We start from the raw sequence: 26,319 nt of genomic DNA, 5'->3' as shown, positions 1-26,319 counted from the left end.
TTTACTGATATTTCATTTCGCCCTGTCGTTCTTTTTATCCATTTTTTTTTTTTTTTTTTTTTTTAATCGCCAAACCATTTCAAGGATACATATTTCATTCCGGTTATATAGGACACCCTGCATCTTACGTCACATTTTCATCTGACACGCTTTATTTGCACACATAACATCTTATATTGCAAGACTAGTTACGACAATTTCTCAACACTGAGTTAAAACACGTTCACGTTCAATGAATATCGGGGCTAAGATATTGCCGTTTTCATCGGGAAAAGAAAACATAAAGTACCCTCACGTGCCGCTGAGTATCAACTTTTAAACAAAAGTTTCACTGACAGCGAGAGAAGCGAAAAGCCGTTTGGAATTATGTTTAATTGTCGGGGTAACGATCCCTGATAAAACAACCGGCCGTTTTTCTCGTTTAATATCACCTTTGGAGAAGCGATTCGCATTAGCGGGAATTGCGAGCCGCTATTTCATGCTTCGCTCTCTTAATTACTCACCACGTGAATCATTCACAAAGAAATGTTCGTACCTCGTTAATCCATCGCGAATGTTAGCGTTTGCATTTCGAGATGCTCGGCCAGCACATGCGCGCACGAGATCGCATGAATTACAAATTTATCATAAATTATTCGTACTCGATGACGGCGATACATCGACAGGGGCGTATCAAACGCATGCATTACGTCTCGTCGATGGTAAAATAAAATGAAATGCGGCAGAACTTCTCATATCGGAATCCCCATTATCCGAATATTCTCTTATGCGAAGAGAATATTTGTTAGAGCTCCATTTATTTGAACCAAATTTTTTCACTTCATTAAACGAACGTGAAATTCTATTATGTGAGCGAAAAATCATTAACGAAGGGAAAGATTAATATACTTCTATCATATGGGATGTATTATGTAGTATTGAAGATATAATTAAGAAAGAAAGTACATAAAGAAATAAATTTCTTTAAAGCTCCATTTTCAAGGAAATCAAGTTTGAAAATTGTTCCCGAATTTAGTTAATCCCGACTTGGTCAGGAAATTATTCTATTTGTGAAATAGATTTTGAAAACAAGTCAAATTTGTTGAATGCAACTTTTTTCACAAAACGTATCATTCTTGAAAACACTCAGCTGAGTACATATCTATTAAGCCGATTTTTAATTAAATATATTCAAACTCTGTTAGAGAACGAGGCCTTAGACGGAAAAATTTTATTACACATTTTTCACTTATTTCACTTATTTTTGCAAGTAGAATAATAACGTCCTATCAATTCAAATATGCTTGATAAATTTTCAAACTCGATTTTTCTGAAGAATGACGAGTTAAATGAAACTGTTATTTTTTAGTTTTGTTATATTTTTTCATATAGAATGAAATTTTCGTATTTTCAACAATGAAATTGTATGTACTCTAATAAATTGTTCTCCAACAAGTTTATATAAGCAGAGTGCTGTAATAAATACTTTTTTTTTTTTGATAATTTATTTTTATATACATTATTATATAGCATGTCCTTTGTCAGTGCGTTCTGTCTTCGGTGCAAGAAAAATAGTAAAGAATGCGCTCTTTGACATTTCATGATACGCATCTTGTTTTATTAAGCATTTATAAAATGTTTATCTTTGAAAGAAAACAAATGAAAATGTATTTGCGACAATTTTTATGCAATTACAGGAAGTTTGAAAATAAGAATGCAGATAATGCACGTAATATGCAAAGTACGCGAAGCAGATAAAACAATTTTCCACTTGGTTTGCATTTTTTAAATTATCTCCACAAAGATATGAATTTTCATAAATATACACAGTCTACTAACTGCACTACGTACTTGTTTCATTTAATTTATATATTTTAATTTATAATAACATTTTAATTCATAATAATTTATAATATATTTATAATTAACTTATTTTTAATTTGTAAGTTTATAATTTTTAATTTTTAACTTTGCGTGCTTATTTATATATAGATTATTTTTTAAATTCATCGTTAAAATTATTATTTAAGTATGTTTTAAAATATAAATTATCTACTATTTATTTGAAGTATGAAGATATGCACAGAAATTCTATCGGATATATATCGTGAAAAATATTTTAGTGCTGTTTCTTTTTCCTTCCGTTATCTAAATAAATGGGGAAAATATAGAGAAATAATTCATTATATTCATTAAAAACGGAGAAAGTTTCAACGTGGTAACTTTAATGGAGAATGATCAATAATAGTGACATATTCTCAATAATATAGTACACGTTCGTGAATCTAGGACACTGTCTTTACCGGTATAAATACACCCTTTGAGCACAATTCGGTGAACTGTGAAACCGTTCGTGCTTTCTTACCTGCAATTTCCAGATGATTCCAGATTTATAATTAACGCGGACACAGCCTCGAAGTAATATTAACGGTGAATGTTCAATTCGTTGCAACAAAAACGTTTCCACATAGTTTCGTAACAAAGTCGGGGCAATGTAAAACCAATTTCCGGCGTCTTGGTGGTAAACTTATATTAACCAAAAGCGCGGAATCATTTGCATTCCGGAGGGAGCCACGAACTGAGGGAATTCGAGAAGAAAAACACTGGTTCACCCTCGCGTAATACCAATCCCTTTAAACATTCAACGAAAAGTTTTTCGATAAAGAAGCCCCCAGAATATCCCGAAAACGTACCGAATGATTGTTGAAACCAAGTACGTTTAGCTGGGTGACGATGATTGAAATACAGCTGACAAACTTTGCAATACGTATGTATGAATAAGAATTTTCAAACATACGTATAAAATTGTAGATTTTAATAATGAGGAATAATGAGAGATTCGAATAAAAATCGACGCAAATCGATACAAGTTCTTTATTGATATAGTGTGAACTATATGGAATAGAGCTGGCAATATTAATTGGTTGGTAAACACTTGAAGAACTTTTATATAATACATTTAATGATTAGAAAACGATTAGTATGATTATGGTAAAAAATGTATATAGAGATACAAAATATTTATTGCATATACGTGATAAAGAATTAACATGCAGCGTCAACAATTATCTTGAATAAATAATAAAAATAGTCCCACTGAACATTACTAGTATGGTGGATAAATTATAAATTATTAGTTATTAATATATTAATATAGTGGATAATATATATATATATTAGATATAATATATATTAATATTATATATTTTATATTATATATTAATATAATATATATAATAGATATAATATATATTAATATAGTGGATAACTGTTTAAATACTTTTCTGGTTTCTACAAAATATATCAAATATCTCGTAATTTCTCTATATACATATTTTCAGACTTGTTTCAAACTCAAAGTAATGATGACAATTCAGATTGCTCACTATAGCAATACTAAGACGTCAAAATGTTTTATATAATATACACAATGCATTTATAATACAATATTTTCATAAATATTCGAACATTTTCATGAGCAGCTATGTATATGTATATTCCGATTGGAAACGATTTTAAAATCATATATATACATATGTACGTATATCGTTTGAACTTGACATTTGAAAGCGTACGAACACTTCTGTGACTCACTGTACGCAACATCTTCGTTCGTACGAGATTCGATTTACGCAGATGTTGATGAAAATTTCGCGTTAAATTTTCCACCCGTAGTGGCTCGACTCGCTCGAATTTCTGTGCTCGTTCGCTTTGAACTTCGTAGTTACAAGAAGTCCGTCTGTACGTCCATCTGATAAAACGGTGGCGAGAATAAATAAAACAAATCAGCGTTATTTCCGCCTAGCTCGGATCGTAATCACTATTGATATACGAGCTTTGCACACGACGAACAACTGCGCATCCAACTTTGTCAGACTCGTGAATCGTGCAACCGCGTTCTACAATGGATCGAAAAACTATTGGCACGCCTAGTTCCTTTGCAATATTTGAAAAATCCTTTATTTAAAAACTAATTGCACTGCAACATAGTAAGAATTCCATCGAGCACTCCAAAATTTTTTTTACATTTCTTTGAAAGCTTAGAACAGTAAAAAAAGAAAAAAAATCAGGCATGGAGGGTTAAGAAATAATTTAGAAAAATGGAAAAGAGAAGAGAACCAAATTCCACGCTGCCACGGATTGAGCAAAGCATTTCGCAAACGTCAACTGCGTTTTGTCACATCTATAAAACAATGAATTTGTTCCAACGAATTTGTACGTGTTTCGAAGCGTGTATCCGACACGTGGATAAAGTAAAATTTTCAGATTGACTTTGTCACATTCGTAAACTGAAAGCGGCGAGATTTAATAGATACGGCTGGGTCTCTTTATATCCGATTAACTTTCATACACGTTTTATTTACCTTGACACGTTAATTTTTTTTAACAAGTTTTAGTTTACACGTTTACTTTCTTAAACGAGATGCAAGATGTGAGAAAATATAAAAGCGTAAGACTTTTATAAGATTTTATACTGATTGTGGATATTTGACATTTAATGATACACAGGTAGAATAAATCTTATAATAAAAAAAAAAAATTAAATCGTTCAATACTAAAGTGTTGGATTCTTCTTCCTATAAATTTTAGTAAATTATTTTTTCATACAAATGTTTCTAATTTGTTTGGAAGAAACGATAAATTCTCCACTTTTATTAGTGAAACTGTTAGACGCAAGTAGAATTTTAGTGACAAAAATCAATTTCTAGAAAAATATCTCTAAGCATTCGGTAGTAAAATTATTGCGTGACTGTCTATAATAACAATAGGTATTTCTTCTCTACTCGAATTATGGGATATATTAATGACTGAATAACTAAAACTTGCGTAGAAAACGGTTTTTTAAAATTATTCTTTGTTGTTCGTTGTATATTTATATAATATTTCAAAAAATATATATAATATTAAAATAATATAGTACTAGAAAAATGCTGATCTCAACTAATGACTCATTAGAGCTTTACCGTCTTGTCTGAAGATTCTATTTTCTTTCTTTTTAATTCACTATGATAAATTTAGTTTTAATATTTTAAAAATTTATTTTAACATTTCAATAAAATTATGTTAATAACAAATTTGCTTGAATATTACCTGAATATTCTATACGTAAATCGTATCGTATTCAGTTTCGTTAATGTTCGGCTTGTAATTTAATATTGTTAATAACGTAGTTTAAATTAATAATTGTAGTTTAATTAATAATTGTAGTTTAATATTGTTAATAACGAGTCAGTTTAATATTGACTTGCAAAATTTGTCGAAACTCCGTCAATTTTGCGGAATTCAGAGGACGCGTGCCGAAAAGAACGTGGACTCTACAGAGCATATTATTCAAACAGCAATTTTTCTGCAACGATATCTTTACACGAGCCTGTTTTTGTACAGTACCAAGGTGTTTTCCTACTTTGCAATTGGTATACAGCACCAATTTTGTAAAAGAATTTGATCAGTAATAAACGCGTTGAAGGATTATCACGGAGATTTCTCACCATGAATATTTCTCTTGATCGAATTAAGTCGCGTAATTATGCTGACGCTCTAAGCGAGTCAGTGGATAAGGTACATGGGAACTGAAATTTCCGACAGTTCTCGTGGAATTAAACGGATAATTAATTCCCGGGCTCTATGTTACCCGATGGACGCGACAAGTTGCGCGAATCGATCTTCTTACAGAATTAATTCCAATACCTCGCTCAAAGTCGAAGTGCCAAGTATAAAAAGCTACGACCTCGTTTTCTTCTATTTTCCTTTTTTTTTTTTTTTTTTTTAATTACGACCGTGTCGCAAAGTTCGTTATTAAAATACATCCATCTCCGTATCTGATCTTACACGTGTCTATAGTTTACGGAATGTTGAATTCGTTCTTCACTCGATCGATTCGCTGAATCATCGACTCGACTCGATTAAATATTAAAAACTGATGTAACATGTCAGTTTATCGGTAAACTGCTATACCGCTCTATTTTTATTTGAAAAATGGGAAGAATCTGTTTCACTAATCACAAAGTGTTACATAACGCGTCAAACTTCATACATTTCTCCATGTTACATCCCTGCGAATTTTTGCAATGGATTACTAGTCTAATGCAATATGTATTTTGAAATCTCCCATGAAAAGCATTAAAATTCGCCGCGCCATTTATAGAGAGACAAGGAAAACCGCACGACAGAAGAAGATTTAACAGAACAATAGAGATCCTTTCAAACACGATCCACTCTCGTCCTTTAACCATAAAGCTCCTTTATCATTTTTCTTCGTGAATACTTAATCGCCACTATCTATTTTTTTTTCTTACTTTATTCATCTCTCTCTCTCTCTCTCTCGGCGATTTTTTTTTTTTTTATCGTAATGTAAGATACCACCAACGCTCGCCGAGTTACTAAACGCCCGAAGCGCAAAATTCCAGCGCCGAGTTCCGTCGATATTCCCGTGAGTAATTTTCTGAAAGGACAAAAGTGGTGTGCTACGCCGGCGAACATCTTCGTCATTTCCGGGACGGTTATACAAAGCCGCATGTATCGATCAGGCCATCAGGTCTCTCCTGTCTCTTACCGATGAGGGGAGGGTTAGGGAAAACACGCCTAACTGCATATGCATGCACGCTGCCGCCGAGGATCGAAAATCGATCCGACCTGTCCGGTCTTAATGAAACACGACGTATTAAACGTCTTACGGCGAACGTGTGCCGGAATCGGAGTGCCGGCGGAATTATCGCGATTCGATAAAGAATACACGATCAAATTTAACGGTGGACGTTGCAGAGCGATTATCGCGCAGTGAAATAAAAAAAAGAAAAAAGGGAGAGAAATAGAAAGAAGTGAAAAAGAGAGAAAGGAGGAATTATATTGAATTCTTGTGTAATGAAACAATTACTATCATCTTTGATTTTTTGAAAAGTCAAAAGATGTTCGTTTATCTCGCGTAATTCGTGTCTATCCAATTTTTGTGTCAATTTTGTGTAGAGTTTCCTGTCTTTCTAAAATGACATTAGACAGTGTGAACAGTGACAGGGGAGTAACTGAAGTAGAATAAAGGATATAAAATTGATTTTATGAAATTTTGTTGCAGGCATTATTATACAGTGGAAAGGAGAGGAAAAAAGGAGATAAGAAGAAGTGAGGAGGGAAGAAATTTTGAGAAAATAAAAAAACATTTATTTCGTGTAATTTGCGTCTATTCGATTATTCTAATACTATCAAATGATAATGGAAAAATTCCTTATCATTTTCAAAATGATATTAGATAGTGCGAACAATGATAGACGAATGATTAAAATACAATAAACTGAAGGCCAAAATGTAAAATTAATTTATATAATATTTTGGCGCAGACATTGTGCAGAAATTATTATACAGTGGAAATGAGAGAAAGGAAAAAGTAGAAAAAGGAAAAAGCTATTTTGCTGCATATTAAATATTAAAAAAAAAAAATTACTGTATGAGGGAAATGCTAATTGAGTACAGAAGAAGAACTCAAAAGAAAAAGACAATAAGAGGAATTTTATGAAAATTTGACGCAGTCGTTACAGAGGGATTATTATACGATGGAAGGAAGGAAAGAAAATAGGGGGAAAAAGCAAGAAAGGGAAAGAAATATTTAAAAAATTTAATTCGATCGTTATGTTTCTACATATTAGGAAATCTTTCACTCCACGGTTGACACGATAATTGAAACAGGAAAAAATATTAAGGAGGAAGATAAATGATATCTCGTTGAACCCATTTTAGGAAGTCCATGAACTAATCACCTAGTGGGTTCAATTAGATTAAAGATTATCTCGGTTCATCCTTGCGATTGCGCGAAATCCAATTTAATGTAAATGCATTCAACACGAAATCCAATTAGAAGACGCACACCAAGTAGGCGAAAAGTAACCCTTGAAATTTGAAATATCTAACAATGCCCGTTTGATATGGATTATACACTGTGCTACAATTTCAAGTGTAGAGAGTGTATTAAACAGTGTCAGATCGTTGACGATTCGCACAGTAATTATATCCGAAACGCTTATTCGATGAATTTAAATTTTGAATCAAAGAATACTTTTAATTCTGATAATAATTTCGTTGAAACTCTAACAAATATTGCGCTTTTACAAAAAGATACTAATAACGAAAATAAAAATAAAGATACAAAAGATATTATATGAGACGATTGACGATTCGAATAATTTTCCTGAAAACGAAGAAATGGAACTAAAAATTACGAGGGAAATTACGGGAACGTTGACGATTCATTTTCAAGGAATATTCGATGTAATATTTTTAATTTTTAAAATAACTTCGCTGGAACGGCGCCGAGTATGCTTATTTTTCGAAAACGCATTAATCGCGTAATTTTAGAAATAAAAGTCAAAGTGAAGATGAGAATTAGAATAATCACTTAAATTGGAATAAAAATAAAAAGGACACGGAAACGTAACTCTCCAAATTTGAAGAATAATTTATAAACACCATATCTTCGTAGCGAAACAATCTGCCTACGCGTCTCTTTCTTCGCGTAAACCCGCGCGATTCCATTTCAGACGAAGGAATATATTACACGCTGTGTTCTCGTTTCCTCCCCGTTAAAGGGCAAGAATTATGTCAGACCTTGTCGAGGAAGGAACGAAACGTCGAGGTAAAAATTCAGCTCGCGCCGGCCTTCAAGGTGTTTAAACTAACTTGCATCGCGCGACACAACGGACGCGACGATAAACTTTCGCAAAAGAACCCGGGGAACAGTGTCACGTTCGGGTTCCTCGTTTTTTCGGCCTCTTTCTTGCGTTCCCAGCGCAATGTCACTGACAGTCACGTCGCGTTCGTCTCGTAAACTTAGTTACGATTCTACAACAGAATAAGTGCATTTAACGTCTCAGAGATCATAAATACTACAGATTTTTGTGCAAACCAATTTTTCTTGTCGCTGTTAAACTGAACAATTTATTCAATATTTACACCGATGGAAAATTAATTAACAATTGCGCGGTGACTATTGTTATAAGTATGAAGATCTTTTCTTTCACGATATGGGGATACTTTTGGAAATATGGCGAGAGATTTAACAAAAATAAATAGTATTTTAAGAAAAGAAGCCTATTATCATTTTTATAAATACAAGAAACGCGATGGATACACAGATGAGAAGGAAATACTATTATTTTTTATTATTACTAGCGAAATGTTTCATGAATCATCGAAGGAATATATTCTCAATATGATATATATGTGTACAAAACGGAATATATAAAATTTGTTCAAATTAATTAAAGATTTTATATCTTATAAGAATTAAGAAAGAGTTGAGACGTGCGTATCAATATTAATTAATTTCAAGTAGCGATACATGTACCTAATGAAACTTAGATAGAGTAACCTATTAAAAAGTTACTTACTAAAGGTTTGTTCTAGACCTTATTTTTTGAATTAAAACTATCCAATTTCGTCATCACTAAAATACGTCTATTACCTCAAGTACCTAATAATAAACGCTGTCATTTTTGGACACGAACGAAATTTCCATCCTGAAGCAACACGAAAACTAAATATAAATGCTCCGGAAAAAATACGAGAATAATCCCTTCTCGATATCCAAGAAACAAGAAATCGACTAGGCTGAAATTCAAGATATACATTATACATACGTTTTAAAAGAAACTCGCATTCCCACTCATTACGCGATATCAAATTATCTTCAGAAAAGAAATGAATTCACGACTGTCAAAGTAGACTTCACGCTTCAAAAAATGAGATCAAGTGGATTATATGATGGTTGGATTATATGATCGTTTCTTATATCAGTTCAAATCGTTGGTTGGCCTGTACACGCTCTTCACTGCAGATTCTGGTTACAAAAGGGTTGAACAAAACGGAACCGACCACCTTGCCTCGCCATTTTCCCAAAGCAACATCGAAGTACCAAAAACAACGGTGCGGCTCGAGGGCGAAGTTAGACAAGTACACTTGTACGAACTTTTCTAATTATTTTTTCGCGCTCACGTCACCCCCTACGGTCGTGCCCCTATTTCGCCGAGTACATAACCACCTGAAGTACTATAGCTGTTCTCGGTCAGGGTACACGCAGTCGGGGTACGTTTCACGGCCCAACTACTGGCAGGTCACGGTTTTGTCAATTTGTCGAAAAGAGAATTTCGGATCTTTCGCGGCGATAAGATTTATCGGTCGAACGGTGATACAATCCGGATCGAAATGATAGCACACCCTTGGATTTTTCGTGTTTGAATGTGATGAAGGTCTACGAGAAACGTCGTACGATCGGGCCGTTGCTATTTGAATTATTATTATTATTTTTTGTTAAAACGTATTTTGAGAACGATTTAAGCCACCATTATGCTAACCCGATTTGTTTTCTCCTTCTCTTTGCCGGTTTCAGCTGTTAGAAGCATTGATTTACGAAGCGATTTACGCACCACGCGGCGAGTTTCGAAAGGAACGTTACTGGTAATAATTTCATGTCAAACGCAGACGTCCGATACTGTAACATACTCGCGTCACTGCGAGCCACGGTTATGGTTCACATCGTGTTTTCTCAGGGTTAACGACGCAAATGAAAATTCGCTGGTTCACGATACAGACAGACATCTGAAAATTATCTTACTTTACATCGTTCAGAGTTCTTGAATAAATTCTAGTTAATTCCCAACTTTCGCCATTTTGCATTTTCTTACAATAAATTTTTGTAGACTTATCATCAGCGTAGACGAAGATCTGAAAATTGTCTTAGTTTGCATTTCAGAGTTCTTGAATCAATTCTAATTAATTTCTGACTTTAGTCGCTCTACATCTTCTTACAATAAATTTTCGTACAAAAATTTTGTAAAATACGTATTAGAATAATTACGTGTCTTGTTAATCGTAAAATGAAGTTTCATAAATATTCAAATAATTTTTTATGAGCCACTGTATGTAGGTTTCGACTGCTCGAATTGAAAATTTTTATTTTTTTTTTATCAAGCATCGCGATATTAATCATGTCAAAAATATATTAAATTTCGTGTCATTTAACAGTACTTTTATGTGGCTATGAAAATTTGATATCGTTGAGAAAGAAACGTTCGTACCTGACGAAAAGACTTTTTATAACCATCATGTAAATTGAAAGTCACCGTCAAAAGAGGAATATTTATTCAAAGAAATACATCGTGCTTTGAAACATCGATACTTGGACAAAAATAAAACTGCAGTTTTAATTTACTTAATTCGAGTAAGCTCGGAGCCAGTGCCTTGAACACCAATTATACCACATGTACTTTTGAAACTCCCACGTCCCCCCTCCCCTCCCCTCCCATCGTACTGTAATTTGCTCATTGCTTTCATGCGCTAAATTAAATTAAATTACTGTTATGAACTTTTATTCATCGTACGTGAATTTACAAAAAAAAAAAAGAAACAGAAAAAACTAGATGTATCGTTTGAAAAATTCAAGACGACCCAGTTACTGCAGGTTCCTCGTAGAAATCGCATTAATCTGCGCCGTTTAGTTTCTGTACAAAACATTTTTCCCATCTCGACAAAGTCATTCGAACTCGATGAAATGTATGATTCATCCTATGTAAAACTTCACCTGTATATGATCATTATATTCTCTCTCTTTCTTCTTTTATTATATAGGTATATATTTTTTACGACCCATCCCCAGACACTTTTCCCACGAACTATCAATTTCCACTTTCACCATTATTCCCATCGATCGGTAACCTCCATCTAGCTTCCATTGAGGTTCCATTTGGAAAATCAGTCCCAGTCAACTCTCGTTGTAAACGAAATTGATAACTACGATAAAAGCGAATATTGATTTTATTTTATTTATTTCACTTTTCAGCTTATTTCGTTTAATTTTAAATTTCTTTACGCCAATTTACTCTTTCTTTCAAGTTTGATTGTTCTATTCTTTATTTTTATTTTCAACTTTTCACGAAAATTATGTAGATTCTACGAATAAATAAAAACAGAACTTTATTTTATATCGGTACTATATTTTACGATAAATATGTTTTTACGTTTGTGCTAATTACGTTCATTCCTGCAACTTCAAATTTCCCATAAGTGCGTAAAAATCCGCAGTCACGGATTTTAAAACCGATTTTAATATCTGAAACCAAGATGTCTCATTCTACAATAAGTAGAATTATCTGAATTAAAAAAAAAAGTACGCTAAGTTTCGAACACATCGTGCACTGGTAACTTCGTAAATCAAGCACTGCAATACCGAAGCTCTAGATTTCAAATTGTGGAGGAGAATCGAAGAACAGGGTTGGCTGGGAACGCGAAGTCGTACAACGTATGTACAATATTTCCAGATGTTGCTGCGCGTATCGTTTTCCTCCACAACGCCAGCCACGGGGATTACTCTACATTCCGCGTTTCTCTTTGTGTTACACGAAGGGATTTGCGATATTTCTTCTACATGCGAGTCTGTTCTCGATAAACGTTTACCGGAAACATCTGTGCGTTACTGAGAAAAAAAGGTAAAACAGACATGCTCCGAGAGAATTAGACGCAACGAAAAGAACGGTCACGTTTCGAAAACAAGTACAATGACATCGACACTTAGAGTGGAGAAAAACAACTTCTTTAAATAAATGAATACTTCATTTGTGATATTATTATCGCTTATTACGCGTAAGAATCGACTTCTGGACAAATAATTTGAAAAAATAGAACCGAATATTACATAAAACTATGTTTATGTTATATATATTTTGTACAATTTTATACTTAAATGTATAAAAATCTGCTACAAGCTTTTCAGCAAGAGTGTATCTGTATTTCAATGGAAATTGTAGAAAAAGATTTCGTATATAATTGATGCAATGAATTCGTAATTCAACAAATGAGAATGTTAACAACTAGGATGTTTGTGTTGGAAATACGGATAAATGGGGCAATAATAAAATTGTCATCCCCGGCGTAGATCTTTGTTATATTGATTTTCGTTAAATATTTAACGGCTTGAAAATAGAATTATTAACATATCGCTAAGATGTTTGTAAAGTATTGATGGTAATACTAATTCACGAGTTCTTTGTAGCATTAAAAGGTAGTATTAAAAATTCTCCAATTAATTAATATTAAAGGAGAACGTTGTAGGTATTTCTTTTCATTTTCTTATTTAAAAATTTACTATGTAAAAATTCACTATTCACGTATAAAATTCGATAGTAAAATTGTCATCTTTGATGGAGAGTGTCTTTTTGTTGTTATTGAAATATCTCGCGAAATGTTTAAGAACCTGAAGGTAAAAATATTACACGGAGAGTTATAATTAATGTATCGTCGGAGCCTTTCTGGAGTATTCTTGTAATAGAATTCTACGTGCACAATTAAAACAGTGAGAATTGCGTTGTAAATTGAAACGTTGTGCCCTTTTTTTTCTGCGTTAAGAATTCACTGTTCGCGGATAATGACATGGTAGAAAATTGTCATTAAGGAAGGAGTACGAGGCGGTGAGTTTCATTAGGTACAGGCACCGATCGTTACAGATCTAATCTTGTCGCGGCACTCCACTCTAAAAAGTGAAAACAAGGTCAGCCAAGGTCTAATATTTTTGGTCCAGAACTACCAAGCGAATATATGATTTTTACCCGTGTTGCTAGAGCCACTGTGTATGTATGTTGCCTGAAAGTGGCTCTCACCCTCTTAAACACCTGTGCAAAGTTAAAAAAAAAAAACCGACTTATATATTTTACCTTCCGTTCGCAATATCTTCCTATCTACTGTGTACATACACAGTTCCATATCTTCGTTTCATTTTCCAACAAACACGCCCACCTATTTCATTGTAAATTTAACGATAAAATCTGAAAAAAAAAAAATGAAAGATACACACAACCTCGTGATCGAGATCAAGATAAGAATGAAAGAAAAATATCTGACACGCCCAAGAATGTGAAACTACGTTTTATTTATGGGACGAAATATCGAACTTTTATAAAAATGAGTAGAAAACCATTTCAAACGCGTTAAATCATTTTGTTTTTTCTTTTATTAAATCTTCGAAAGCAAATAGTTTGTTTCATCTTTTTAATTTTCATCGTTTATTTTATTCAACGATCATTTATTTCAATCATTCTAACGTATAAAAATTACGGTCACGCTATAATTGACCAATTTTTGTTTTAATGACAATTTTTATTTTAATCACCGCTTGAATCACAATTAACAAACAATTCCTTTAATTTTTTCACATGATTGTTCACATACACTCCATCTATTCTTAAAATATTTATTGTCACCACCGGTTAAATGATAATTTTTATTTGAACTACACTGAAAGCACAACGTTGACAATCCATTCTCTCATCCCAATTATTTCTGTTATTTAACATTTTTGTATTCATCTTGTTTCAATCATACCGTGGAAGCACGAGAATATTCAACATTCTCGGGGTCGGAGGATTGACCCAAATGCTGAGCGAGGGTTAATTCGTTTTTTTTTTTTTTTTCTATCGAGGAAAGCACGTTTACAGCGGCGGCGGCGGTGAAGGATCGGTAACGATCGCGTGTAATTGAATAAGCAAACGAACGATTGCCGCGGTCACGTCTGATAATTAATGCAATCGGAAGCGATTCCGTGATGCGCGATCCCGTTCCAGTTGCCGCGATTTTTATTTGTCCACGGGCTGAAGGGCCGAGGTGAGGACGAACGAGCCAAGGTTCAAGAGGATGGGGGCGAAACTCGGTCTTTCCAGGGGAGGGAAGAAAAAAAAAAAAAGAGACAGACAGAGAAGCCGGTGTAAGTTGCTCGTATAGGGGTTAACAAACAACGTAGAACAATGGAAGTGTTCGACTTTGTGGAGTGAACGTGGCTACCTCTGTATGTACACCCTTTAACGAAAATTTCGATAAAATCTCTGTTTAGGTCCTCCTTGTGAAGTGTTTCGAGTGTCTCGGCCGTATTCAATGACGAAAAATACACGTTAACATCGTTGGCGCTTATAGAAACATTTTATGAATGTTTCATAATTGTTATATATATATATGTATAATGTTACGTAAAATATTTCGATATTGTGTTAAGACTGTTATGTTTAAAACAAATTTGAAATTGTTTGAACATATTGAATATTTTCTAAAATATTGGATATGTTACAATAGTAATACAATGAAGGAGCGTCTTTCATTTTACGATACTATTTAATTATTAGCGTTATTTAATGGTATGCTTTTATACCGACGATGTTCGTCTTATTTGAAACATTTTAAATTGCGATCAGCGCGTTAAATCATTTTTATTTGAACTTTAACACAGACATGTTAACAAATACAAGTAAAGCCTTTGAACTTCGAAACGCAACCCGTTTCTAAAAACGATTCGACTTCCAAGTTGCCCAATTTTTGTGTTAAATTTCCCCGTAAGAAACCATGCAAATTGAATCAGTCAGCTATCTAATATAAATAATTTTCAGTTACGGTTTAAGTATATAAAAATTATATACATAAATAATACAGTCAACATGCAAAAAATCGAAAACATTATATCGAACGTTAGAACTAAATATTTAAGAATGATTTTCATAATGTCTATTGAAATATAATTTAGGTCATACAGAATTAAATTAGAGAGAAGGCGTTTGATAATTGAATAACGAACGATGAAATTTCATTTTTCGTTTTTGGGTATCGTTTGCCCGATATCCAACTCTCTGCCAACTTTTCGTTCAATTCGTAATTTTTGCTCGAGCTTCAAGGCCGGGCTCCCTCGAATTTTGTCCGAATTCCAAGTTTTGCTAGAGCATCAAACCGTTCGCAGTTCGAGTCTGTCCTATTTTTCATTGTTGCTCGTTGGAAAATCGGTTCCGATTGCAGGGATTCTCAGGTGTGATCGTTCGCTTATTGAATTACACGCGATCGTTATCGATTATTCGTAGCTGTGAACGCGCGCGTCCCTCAACAGCTGCAGGCTTCTCAATAGGAAAAACGAATTAAAATTGTGCCTCCGAGCGGAAGGGCGACGGAGTTTCATTTTCAAGCGTGATTCTCGACGAAATGTTTTCTTACAAACGTTCTCAAACGGTCTTTTTTTTTGTGGAAGGAAGGTGCTGCTGAATGTTTTATTCATATTTTATACGTCTATTTATAGGCGGTTACAATGATCGATTTTTGGTGACATTTTCCGTCGGATATACCCGGCGCGGCGAGTCTTTCAGGGAAATTCTCGCGACTAAATTTTTTTTTATTTTCAGAGTGATGGATGGAACGTGATACCGTGTAATATTTCACTTGAAGAGGAAATAAGAAATGGAGAAAATGATATTTGCACGTTTGTGTAAATTGGAATTTTTAAATTTCAATTTCTATACGGATATTGCTTTATCCTTGTGGTCAAAACGACCAATCATTTTTATTAAATGTTTTTTTGCAGATGTAAGACAGTCTTTTTGCAATGTTTAAAGTTCGTTGCGTAAAGTTCCTCTTTGAAGTTCGTAATAAATACGTAAGAATTCACTATCTTCTCATAAACAAGCAAGGGAATTGGAATAATGATGGTTATAAAAAAGGAGTCCGAACTTTGATACTGGACAAGATTATTAAAAATGTTGAATAAAGGTAGATCAAATTTTCAGTTTGAGGGGAAATGTAATAAGGACTGAAATCTAAATTAAAACGTACAACAGGAAAGTTGTATAAAGTAACCAAAACATAACGCATGTTGAAACATTTAGTACGTGAAGCAATTTTCTACTTAAAATCCACTTTTTAAGTCATATTTATAAAAATTTGAATCGATCTAGTAATAAGAATTGATCTAGTAATGAATTGGAGCAAGTAATGCATTTTCACATCGTTGAAAAGTTGATAGAACATTTCTATTTATAAAAATGGATTTCGAATCTTAAGGGTGAAATGATCAATGAATGAGTGTAGCGCAAAAAATATCCCAAGCACTAAAATTGTATATTAAAGAGGTTGTCTCAAAAAGAGAAATAGTCTATCTTTGAAATATATAATAATAATAATCTTTAATATTCATATCTTTGTTCTTTAAATAAATAGATACAATGTCTCGTTTAATGAAAGTACGAATATTCTTTGGTATTTTTCTCGGAGAAGTTCTTCTTAATTTTGAAGAACTGTATATAGTAATTTTACAAAAACCTTTCCAGCGGAAACGGATTGCGTTCTACGTTTCGAAATGACATAATTTTTGAAACACATTCAGAAGAACTCGTCTCTCCATTTTATTTTCATCGGCAGGAAAGTTATTTATCTTTCGTTTATGTAGTTTGAATATATAAAATTTAGAAATGCTCCAATAACTTCAAACTCCGTTGAAAATTTTTAACACTTTTACAAAAGTTTCTACCTAAGTACCTAAAATCTATTCCTCAAAAAAAAAAAAAAAAATATATATATATATTTAAGAAAATAGATATATATATAAAAGAAACAGAGAAAAGGTCTGAATAGAAAAATAGACGTTCCTACCAAGTATTTCTAGAATCTCTGTATTCTAAAAGAAATATTTCCAATGCCTAGAAATAAAAAGAAAAACAGAAAAACGTCGAACGTTTCTATCCACTTTTAAAAAGAAATATCTCCTCCTCGTTCTGCAAGAAAGAAATCGAACTTGAAGTTTTTAAAATATATTCCTCAAAAGAAATACACATCTCGTTCTTCTTCTGCTAGTTCCAAAAGACCGAAAAAGAAATTATTTCCACGCTCTAATTCCAAAAAGATTTTTTAGTTCTAAATATTTTAATTTTAAAAGAGACAAGGAACAACAAAAAGATCTAAATAGAAAATCAAACTATTCTGTATCAATTATTTCTAAAGTCTATTCTTCAGAGACAGGTTCTTCCTTCAATTTCAGCGAGCAAAAAAACGAGAAACGGAAAAATCGAGCGTCCCTAATCCATCTCTCGAAAGAAATATCTTTCTCTCTCATTTCTAGTTTCAGAAAACAATAGACGAAGGGAGAAACAAACATTCCTACCAACAATTTTGAAATCTATCCTTTTCCTTTTTACAAAAAATCAGACATGCCTATTAACTATTTCTAAACTCCATCCCCCAAAAGAACTATCTTTCTCTTTTCCTAGTTTCAAAAAATGAAAAACGGAAAAGAAATCAGAGGGAACAACGAATATTCGTTCCGACTATTTCTAAAATCTATCCCTCGAACGAAAGTTCCAAGAAAAAGAAATATTTCCTTTCTTCTAGTTACAAAAAATCGAACCTCCCTCTCAATTATTTCTAAACTCCATTCCCCAAAAGAGCTATCTTCCTCTTTCCCGTCTAATTTCAAAGAACGAAAAAACGGAAAAGGAATCCAAAAGAAACAAACGAACATTCGTCCCAACTCTTTCTGAAGTCCATCCCTCAAACGAACGTTCTAAAGAAAGAAAGAAAGAAAAAAGAAATTCTCTCTTCTAGGTACAAAAAAAAAAACCGAACGTCCCTACCAACTATTTCCCGTCCCACGAGAGAATAATCTTTCTCCATTCCTTCTAATTTCAAAAAACGAAAGACGAAGGTAGGAAGAAAGGAATCCAAAGGGACCAGCGAACACCCCTCTCGGCCGTTTCTAAGATCCATCCTTCAAACGAAAGTTTCGAAAAAAAAAAAAAAAAAAAAAAGAAAAAGAGAAAAGAAGAGAGAGAGAGAGAGAGAGAGAGAGAGAGACCAACGTTTTCTGCAAAGAAATACCGTTCCATTTCAACCCTACCCAGAAACCTTAACCACGCCACAACAATATCTAAGATCTACTACTACTATTAAACGAGCTGCTCCCCCCCTCCCTCCGACACCTTTCTATTTTCACCTAATTTTCAAAAGAAATTAGTTAGACCGCGTGGAAATAAGGGCGCGTCGCGTGTCACGACGCCGTAACTAATTTTCCCTCCCTTCGACCTTAACGCCCCTTACGTAGGAGAGAGGTTCATGCAAAACTCGCGTATCGCCGGCCGCGTTTCACCCCTAGTAAGATCTAAGAGCTCGTTGTAAACTCGTTGTAATAGTGTGCGACTCACCTGACGGCGGTGGTGGTGCGCGACGACTTTTTTTTTTTCACCTTCGCGGACGTGAGCTCTACCTGATTTCGACGTGCGACTGGCGCATTCGAGGTGCCGGCGATTCCTTTTATAACAGCGGCACTTGACGGCCCTGCGCGGAAACGCCACGCAGTCTCTGTGAGGCGACCGCAGGAACGTGCCTGCGTGAACGGATCGCGCGCCCCGTGCACTCACGGCGCGGTGAACGGTGGAAAAGAAGAAATTATGAAACGCGTGGAAAGGTCACCTTTGTTCAAATATCACGCTTCCGCCCATCTGATATTTTATCATTCGTCGTTCTGCTATTTTCCCCAACTGGGGTTCTGTTTGAGTCAGAATCTCGCGGATTGTCGCACGTTTCCGTGTACATCTGTCTCGGAATTTCGATTATTTGAAACGGAGAAAGATGAGTTTTCTTGAATTGTTGATTGATTTGTAATTATGGTTAAGACAGTTGTAATTAAATTTTCAACAACAACAGCCAAAATTTGGAGTAATCAGACCGCGGATTTTCATGTAACTTGAATTAGAAAAGTGGAACTTTGATAGAAATTTATTATGATAAATAATCTTATTTTATAACAGATGTTTCATATATTTTTTACACATTATATATATGTTCCGTGAGTCTTTGCTTCTTTCAATATTCCACGAAATAAAATTACATTGTTGTAATTAAATTAAATTACTGTAGAAATATAGCGGTTTCTTATGTTTCTTTCCAATATGTAATGTATTAACAGATATTTATGGAAATTTTTGCATGCAAATATTTTCATGAAGCTAATTCAAGTAATATTTATTCGATGAAACCAAGCTTAAATTTTTTTAATTACGTTCATAATGTATATCATGATAGCGTCGATTTATTTTCGGTTTCTTTTCAAATTAAATTTCAGTGCAATGCACAAGTGTGCACACATCAAAACGAATAAAATTTATTTCGACAATAATAATAATAACAACATATTTCATACACTAGTAAACTAGTAGTGGCTTTTTATCCCAATTTATCTACGTTTCAAACAAATACAAGAGACATCGATACAACAAACATCCGATTTAATTTCTATAATTTCAAACAATCATCATATGATTAAAGCCTATGAAAAAAATCCCTTTTAAATCCCTGATTCTCTTTGCATATTTGGAATTTGGCAGACGTATTTAGACTTGCTGACTTTTGTGACTGACTGTATGTGAATCCGATGTGCACTTTGATTACATTCCACGCTCGTTTGAAAAGAATTTTTGTGTAGCATTTCTGCATTCCCTTTTATACATACATATATGTAGGTTATTTGTTTTATGTTCGTCGTTTGAAATGTCGCTTCAAAAATGTTAGAGGATGATTCGAGGGATAAAAATACATTTATCATATTTTTTTCACGATATACATATCTGATATGAACCTAGCGATATGAACGACATATGGGATGTTATATAAATCGTTGATTCGGTTTGAACAATCGAAGATGTAATTATTTTACCGTGGCACGTAATAGACAATAGCAAATTTCTCTAAAAATTATTACATTTGGAAAAAATAAAACGAACTTCGTTGATTCAATTGGAGCAATTGAGAATGTAATTATTTTAGAATATCACGTAACACACAATACGCGATATTTCCTAAAAATTGTATTTGAAGAAAAAATCGGATTTTATTAATTCAGTTGAGGCAAATGAAAACATAATTGTTTCACAACAGTATGTAATAGACGATAGACGAATTTTTCGAAATATTATTGTGTTTCAGAATTGATGAATTATACTTCGTTAAATTTGGAAAATTGGAAATGTAACTTTTTTAGAAAACTACGTAGCAAACGATAGGAGATATATTTTAAAGATAATTATACTTGAGAAACCAATCAAATTTTATCGAGTCACTGTGAACAATTCAAGGTATAATTACACAAACGATACAGCATATTTTCTAAAGGACAATATAATATTTGAAAAGTAAATTTTTCAACTTTGTTGGTTCGGTTTGAACGATTGAAAATGTAATTACCCTACAATAGCATACAGTAGCATATGTTGTACGTCAAAATAATGCTATATTGTTTGAAACCAGATTTTACAAGTTCTATGCGACCTACTTTTTATAGAGACAGCACCTAATCACACCTATTCTGCAACATTCGCAGTTCATAGAGAGAGGCGCACACAAGAAAATTGCACATTGAAGTAAAAATCTCGTAAAAGATTGCAAATAAACTTTCTATGGGTGGTTAACCGAACGCTAAAGTAATTTTTCATGAAACAAAAGTGCACAGGTTTTCAATGTTATATTTTTTCTAACAATTTATCGTGTTACGATATTTTATTATATTCGTTGGATATAATAATTTTAATTCCTTTTTCGTGGCTTTGACGATAAAAATGATCTAAAATATTATGCAGATTAGATTTTATTAACATAACTTTTTTACAAATTTTCATTTAGAGCTTAATTTGAGATTTTATATTTGAAAAAGGGGTATCATACAAATTCCTCAACGTCATTCAAAACATACTTACACAAAGTATACTTACAGAAAAAAAAAATAAGATGCAAAATTACGAATCTAAAATTAAAAAGAAGGAAATAATTATTTTGCAGATGTCAAAGAATTTTCTATGTTACGAAATATACGAACTTATGTCCTTAAAGTGACAAGAAATTTCATTTTCGATAGAATTAACATTTAATAGTATTAATGGACTTTCTTTTTGGATTAGATCAACAATAGCAAACAATAATATGACTTGGTTAATTAACCAGCAACTAGGAAGTAAAGCTTGCAAATTCAAAAGCCACAAAACCTTAGAAATACTATGTAGCTTGCAACTTATACAACCGGAAACTGTTAGCCGAAATGCTGTTGGCGACGATGTGGTCGCGTTTAGTTGCTATTTGCCCACTGCATGGAATTTCAGGCAGCCAAGGTGGAGGTGAAATCGATTAATCATTACATGTTCATAAGCTGCCAGCTGTTTCGAATGAAACGCTGAATTTGCAATGACTTATATTCGAAGAATACTTCGAACGAGATAATTGTCGAGATTAGCGCTTGAAAAGAGAAATAGCCAAGTGTTTCTAAATGTTACACGCGTTGAAAAATAGTTTACTAAATAAACTAAAAAATTAATTCATTATCTTTTGTTGTACATAATAAATAAAAATGAATAAATAAATTAGGTATATTATGTAAAATAAAAGATAGGAAATTAATTAATGTAATAGTAAATAGTTCATAAATATTTTATAAATATATACACATATAAATTACTATTAATAATTATTATTAATTTATTTATCGTATTTAGCAGAGAATAATAAATTAATTGACGGTACAATATATATATTATAATGTAAATATGTTATCTGTAGCATAGAATGATGAATTAATCAGAATTTAATAAGAATTTAATGAATTCCTCAATAAACCTGCTAAATTTTAATTACCTAAAAGGTGTTAGAACCTTCGCAAATTCGAGCTGACGAGATTTGCACATATTGATAAAATTGCTCGTAATAACGCGTATCAAGAAAACACTCGAACCTTTTGTCAAAATAGAGTACAAACGAGAGGATCGATATCCATAGAAACTAAAAATTATTCGAGATATAGGTCAACAGGTCGGTCCACTTGGTACAAACATTCGACTAACCAGATTTCCTAGTTGGAAATAAAAAAAGAAAATTGAGTTAAAAACTAAGTCACGTAACTGAATAAATTTGTTAAAATTAAATGCTACAAGTCGGCTGAATTTCCTCAAGGAAAAACCGGACGAACGAGTTTAGAGAGTCCAATTAAAGATGGAATAGCAGCGGATACGTGTTCGAGGACCAACAAGAATCTCGTCGATAAGGCGTATAATTATTTTAAACTGCGATCTTTCGCGCACCTACGCCGTTTTCCGAAAAGAAAATTCTTCGTACGAATTCTGATGGATTCTTGCCGCCACCTGTTCAAAATTCATGGACGCTCGCTAAGATTATCGACCTTGTAGCTGCAGCCGATAAAACAGAGAGAAGGGTGTGAGCTTTCGACGGTGGCACCACAGACGAGGTATATGAATAGACCCAACATACAATGTACTTTTTCGGCCCACGATTGGAGGGTGCACGAGCCCACTTATCATTTTCGTGTCACATCCTGTCGTACCGATTCAGGCAAGTTTTGCACCGTGAAAATCAGAAAATAATGACAGTGTTGCCAGATATATTTCGAGAATTATTCATTGAATTGAACGTGGTGGAACATCAATGAAAGAATATAACAATTTTAAAACAGAGAATATAACAATTGAAAGAATATAACAATTGAAAGAATATAACAATTTTAAAACAGAGATTGATGAAAATTGAGATGAAAAATTTAGTATATATTTGACTATTAACACCTGTTTAAAAGTATATTGCATACATATTGTATATCTTGCATACATTGCAAGATTGCATACATTTGCATTCGTATGTATTTTATATATTGTATAAATTTATGTATTGTATGATTATATGATTGCATGAGAGACGAACTTATTGTTAACGCGATCGTTGTTTGCGAGACAGAGTTTTATAGTTCATACTTGTGTTTTAGAGTTAAGATTAGATTAAGATTAGATTTAAGTTTGAAGTTGAACCATGGAACGTCTGTCTCCTTTTTGTGTAATTCCGGGCTAAGTAGAATAAAGACTCGTGCGTAGTCACCTCCTCGTGGTAAGACAAGGTAATTGATATCGTTTTACAAACATCAAAGCTTGGACAATAAAGTTTAATGTTTGTAAAACGGTATCAAGCTAAGAACTACGCGACCCACAATTCAGTTTAGATCGTGCAAATTTCTCTCCTTTTTTTATTTCGCGGAACTGCAGTTGATGAGTAAATTTTTCAAAACAAAGTGTGTTTCCATCTAAGAAAATGTAAACAAACATTGGGAATCAAAATAAATAGACCAGTGTTCGCAAAAAAAAAGCGAAATTTCAAAGTTTTCGAAATTACGATCTCAAATTTTCGAAAATTTTTCGAAACAAAGTGTGTTTACATAAAAAAAATGTAAATAAACATTGGAAACCAAAATAAACAGACAAATGTTTGCAAACAAAGCGAAATTTAGGAGTGAATTTGTGAATAATATTTCTGAATATACTAATTGTTTAAACATTATCGAATATTTCTAATAATTTATTTGTAACAATTAAACAATAAATTCTCTTCTATAACATTTCCAAGTGCTATTTAAAATCTTCAATTAATAATTTGTAGCAATCGAGTCACTACTACATTTCTAGGAAATTTTAATCATATGTTTTGCATCATTAACGACCGGAAGATCGAATTAATGTCGATCGATACAGAGACAAGAGTTTATTACGAATTAAATTACCGTTGTGTGCACATCGGTCAAATTTTAGAAGTTTGAAAAAAATTATCAACTGTTCTGGATAACTGAAATATATGATTAACCTTGAGCGGAGGCTCATTACCAATTAAACTTCCGTCGTGTGCACATCGATCAAAATTTAGGAGTGAATTAAATATTTCTGAATATTCTAATTGTTTAAATATTATTTAATATTTCTAATAACTTATTTGTAACAATTAAACAATAAATTCTCTTTTATTTCGATGTTCTATTTAAAATTTTTAATTAATCATCTGTAGTAATCGAGTCACTACATTTCTAAGAAATTGTCATTATCTGTATCGCATTATTAACGATCGAAAGATCGGATTATTATCAATCGATACGGAGACAAGAACTCATTACGAATTGAATTTTTGTCGTGTCCACATCGACCAAATTTAGAAGTTTGAAAGAAATTGTCAACTGTTCTGAATCACTGACAACCGAAATATACATTAACCTTGAGCGGAGAATCATTACCAATTGAACTTCCGTCGTGTGTACATCGACCGAATTTTAGAAATTTGAAAAAAAAATTATCAACTGTTCTGGATCACTGACGATCAAAATATATATTAACCTTAAGGAGTACGGAGGCTCATTACCAATTGAACTTTCGTCGTGTGCACATCGACCAAAATTTAGGAGTGAGTTTTAAATAATATTTCTGAATATTCCAATTGTTTAAATATTACCTAATATTTCTAATAATTTATTTGTAACAATTAAACAATAAATTCTCTTCTATAACATTTCTAAGTTCTATTTAAAATTTTTAATTAATCATTTGTAGTAATCGAGTCACTAATACATTTCTAAGAAATTTTCATTATCTGTATCGCATCATTAACGACCGAAAGATCAGATTAATGTCAATCGATACGGAGACAAGAGCTCATTACGAATTGAATTTTTGTCCTGTCCACATCGACCAAATTTAGAAGTTTGAAAAAAATTATCAACTGTTCTGGATTACTGACGACCGAAATATACATTAACCTTGAACAATACGGAGGCTCATTATCAATTAAACTTCCATCGTATACACATCGACCAAATTTTAGAAATTTGAAAAAAATTACCAACCGCTCTCGATCACTGACGAATGAAACATATGATTAACCTTGAGCAGTAATGAGGCTCATTATCAATCAAACTTCCGTCGTGTCCACATCGAATAAAATTTAACAGAAAAATTTCAAATGATATGTCTGCAACTAAACCTTAATCTACAATTCTGACTTCAACGATTGGTAAGTTACATGGTTTGGTTTCCTTAGTGTTGAGTTAATACTTGATCGTGACTATTTGAACTTGAATACGAGTTCAATTTCCATTGTATCGTAGTCGTACAAGATATACTTTATTAGTTACCATTCTTTAATACGTGATATATGTTATATTTCTGCATATACATAGATCATATTAGTCTAACAATACTATTGCTATTTAAATATTATTAGATACTTTCAGAATTTCTCTTTAAATCCATAATTTGGAAAATAATTTAGTCCTTTACTATTAATTAATCAAACAAGAATATTTTTTCAATATCATAAATTAGTCATTAGATCGAGCAAACAATTATGCCTTATTTTACGAATACCATTTCTCTTTGTAACAAATTACTTCAATTCAGTACAAGTTGAAACCTGTGTGAGAAATATATGAAACAGTACTGATTTACAAGACTGATTATAATGAGACCTGTGTGCGTAGTCACCTCCACGTGGTGGGTCTTGGTAATTGATATCGTTTTACAAACATTAAAGTTTAATCAAGCTAAGTTGTAAAACGGTAAACGATTAACTTTAATGTTTGTGACACGATATCAAGCTAAGAACTGCGCAACCTACAGTTCAGTTTAGATCGTGAAAATTTCTGTTCATTCTGTATTTCACGATCTAAACTGAACTGTAGGTACAATTAGTTGATAAGTAAACTATTGG

At 32.8% G+C, this 26,319-nt stretch overlaps 1 protein-coding gene and 1 long non-coding RNA gene across 3 annotated transcripts in view; one reads left to right on the top strand and one right to left on the bottom strand.

Annotated features, from left to right (window-relative positions):
* LOC122532131 (neuromodulin) overlaps positions 1-26,319 on the bottom strand; it is a 139,364-nt gene that overhangs the window by 79,383 nt on the left and 33,662 nt on the right. The gene's annotated exons all lie outside the window — the stretch shown is intronic.
* LOC122532135 overlaps positions 23,023-26,319 on the top strand; it is a 20,007-nt gene continuing 16,710 nt past the window's right edge. The window contains exon 1 of the long non-coding RNA XR_006307455.1: positions 23,023-23,140. This is a non-coding gene — a long non-coding RNA (uncharacterized LOC122532135). The remainder of the gene's footprint in view (positions 23,141-26,319) is intronic.

This window comes from Frieseomelitta varia, unplaced genomic scaffold (genome assembly GCF_011392965.1).
Source record: "Frieseomelitta varia isolate USP_RPSP 00005682 unplaced genomic scaffold, Fvar_1.2 scaffold_437, whole genome shotgun sequence".
NCBI classification, from domain to species: Eukaryota; Metazoa; Arthropoda; class Insecta; order Hymenoptera; family Apidae; genus Frieseomelitta; species Frieseomelitta varia.
The sequence above is the reverse complement of the archived record's forward strand: the minus strand, read 5'-3'. Positions and strand labels throughout refer to the sequence as shown.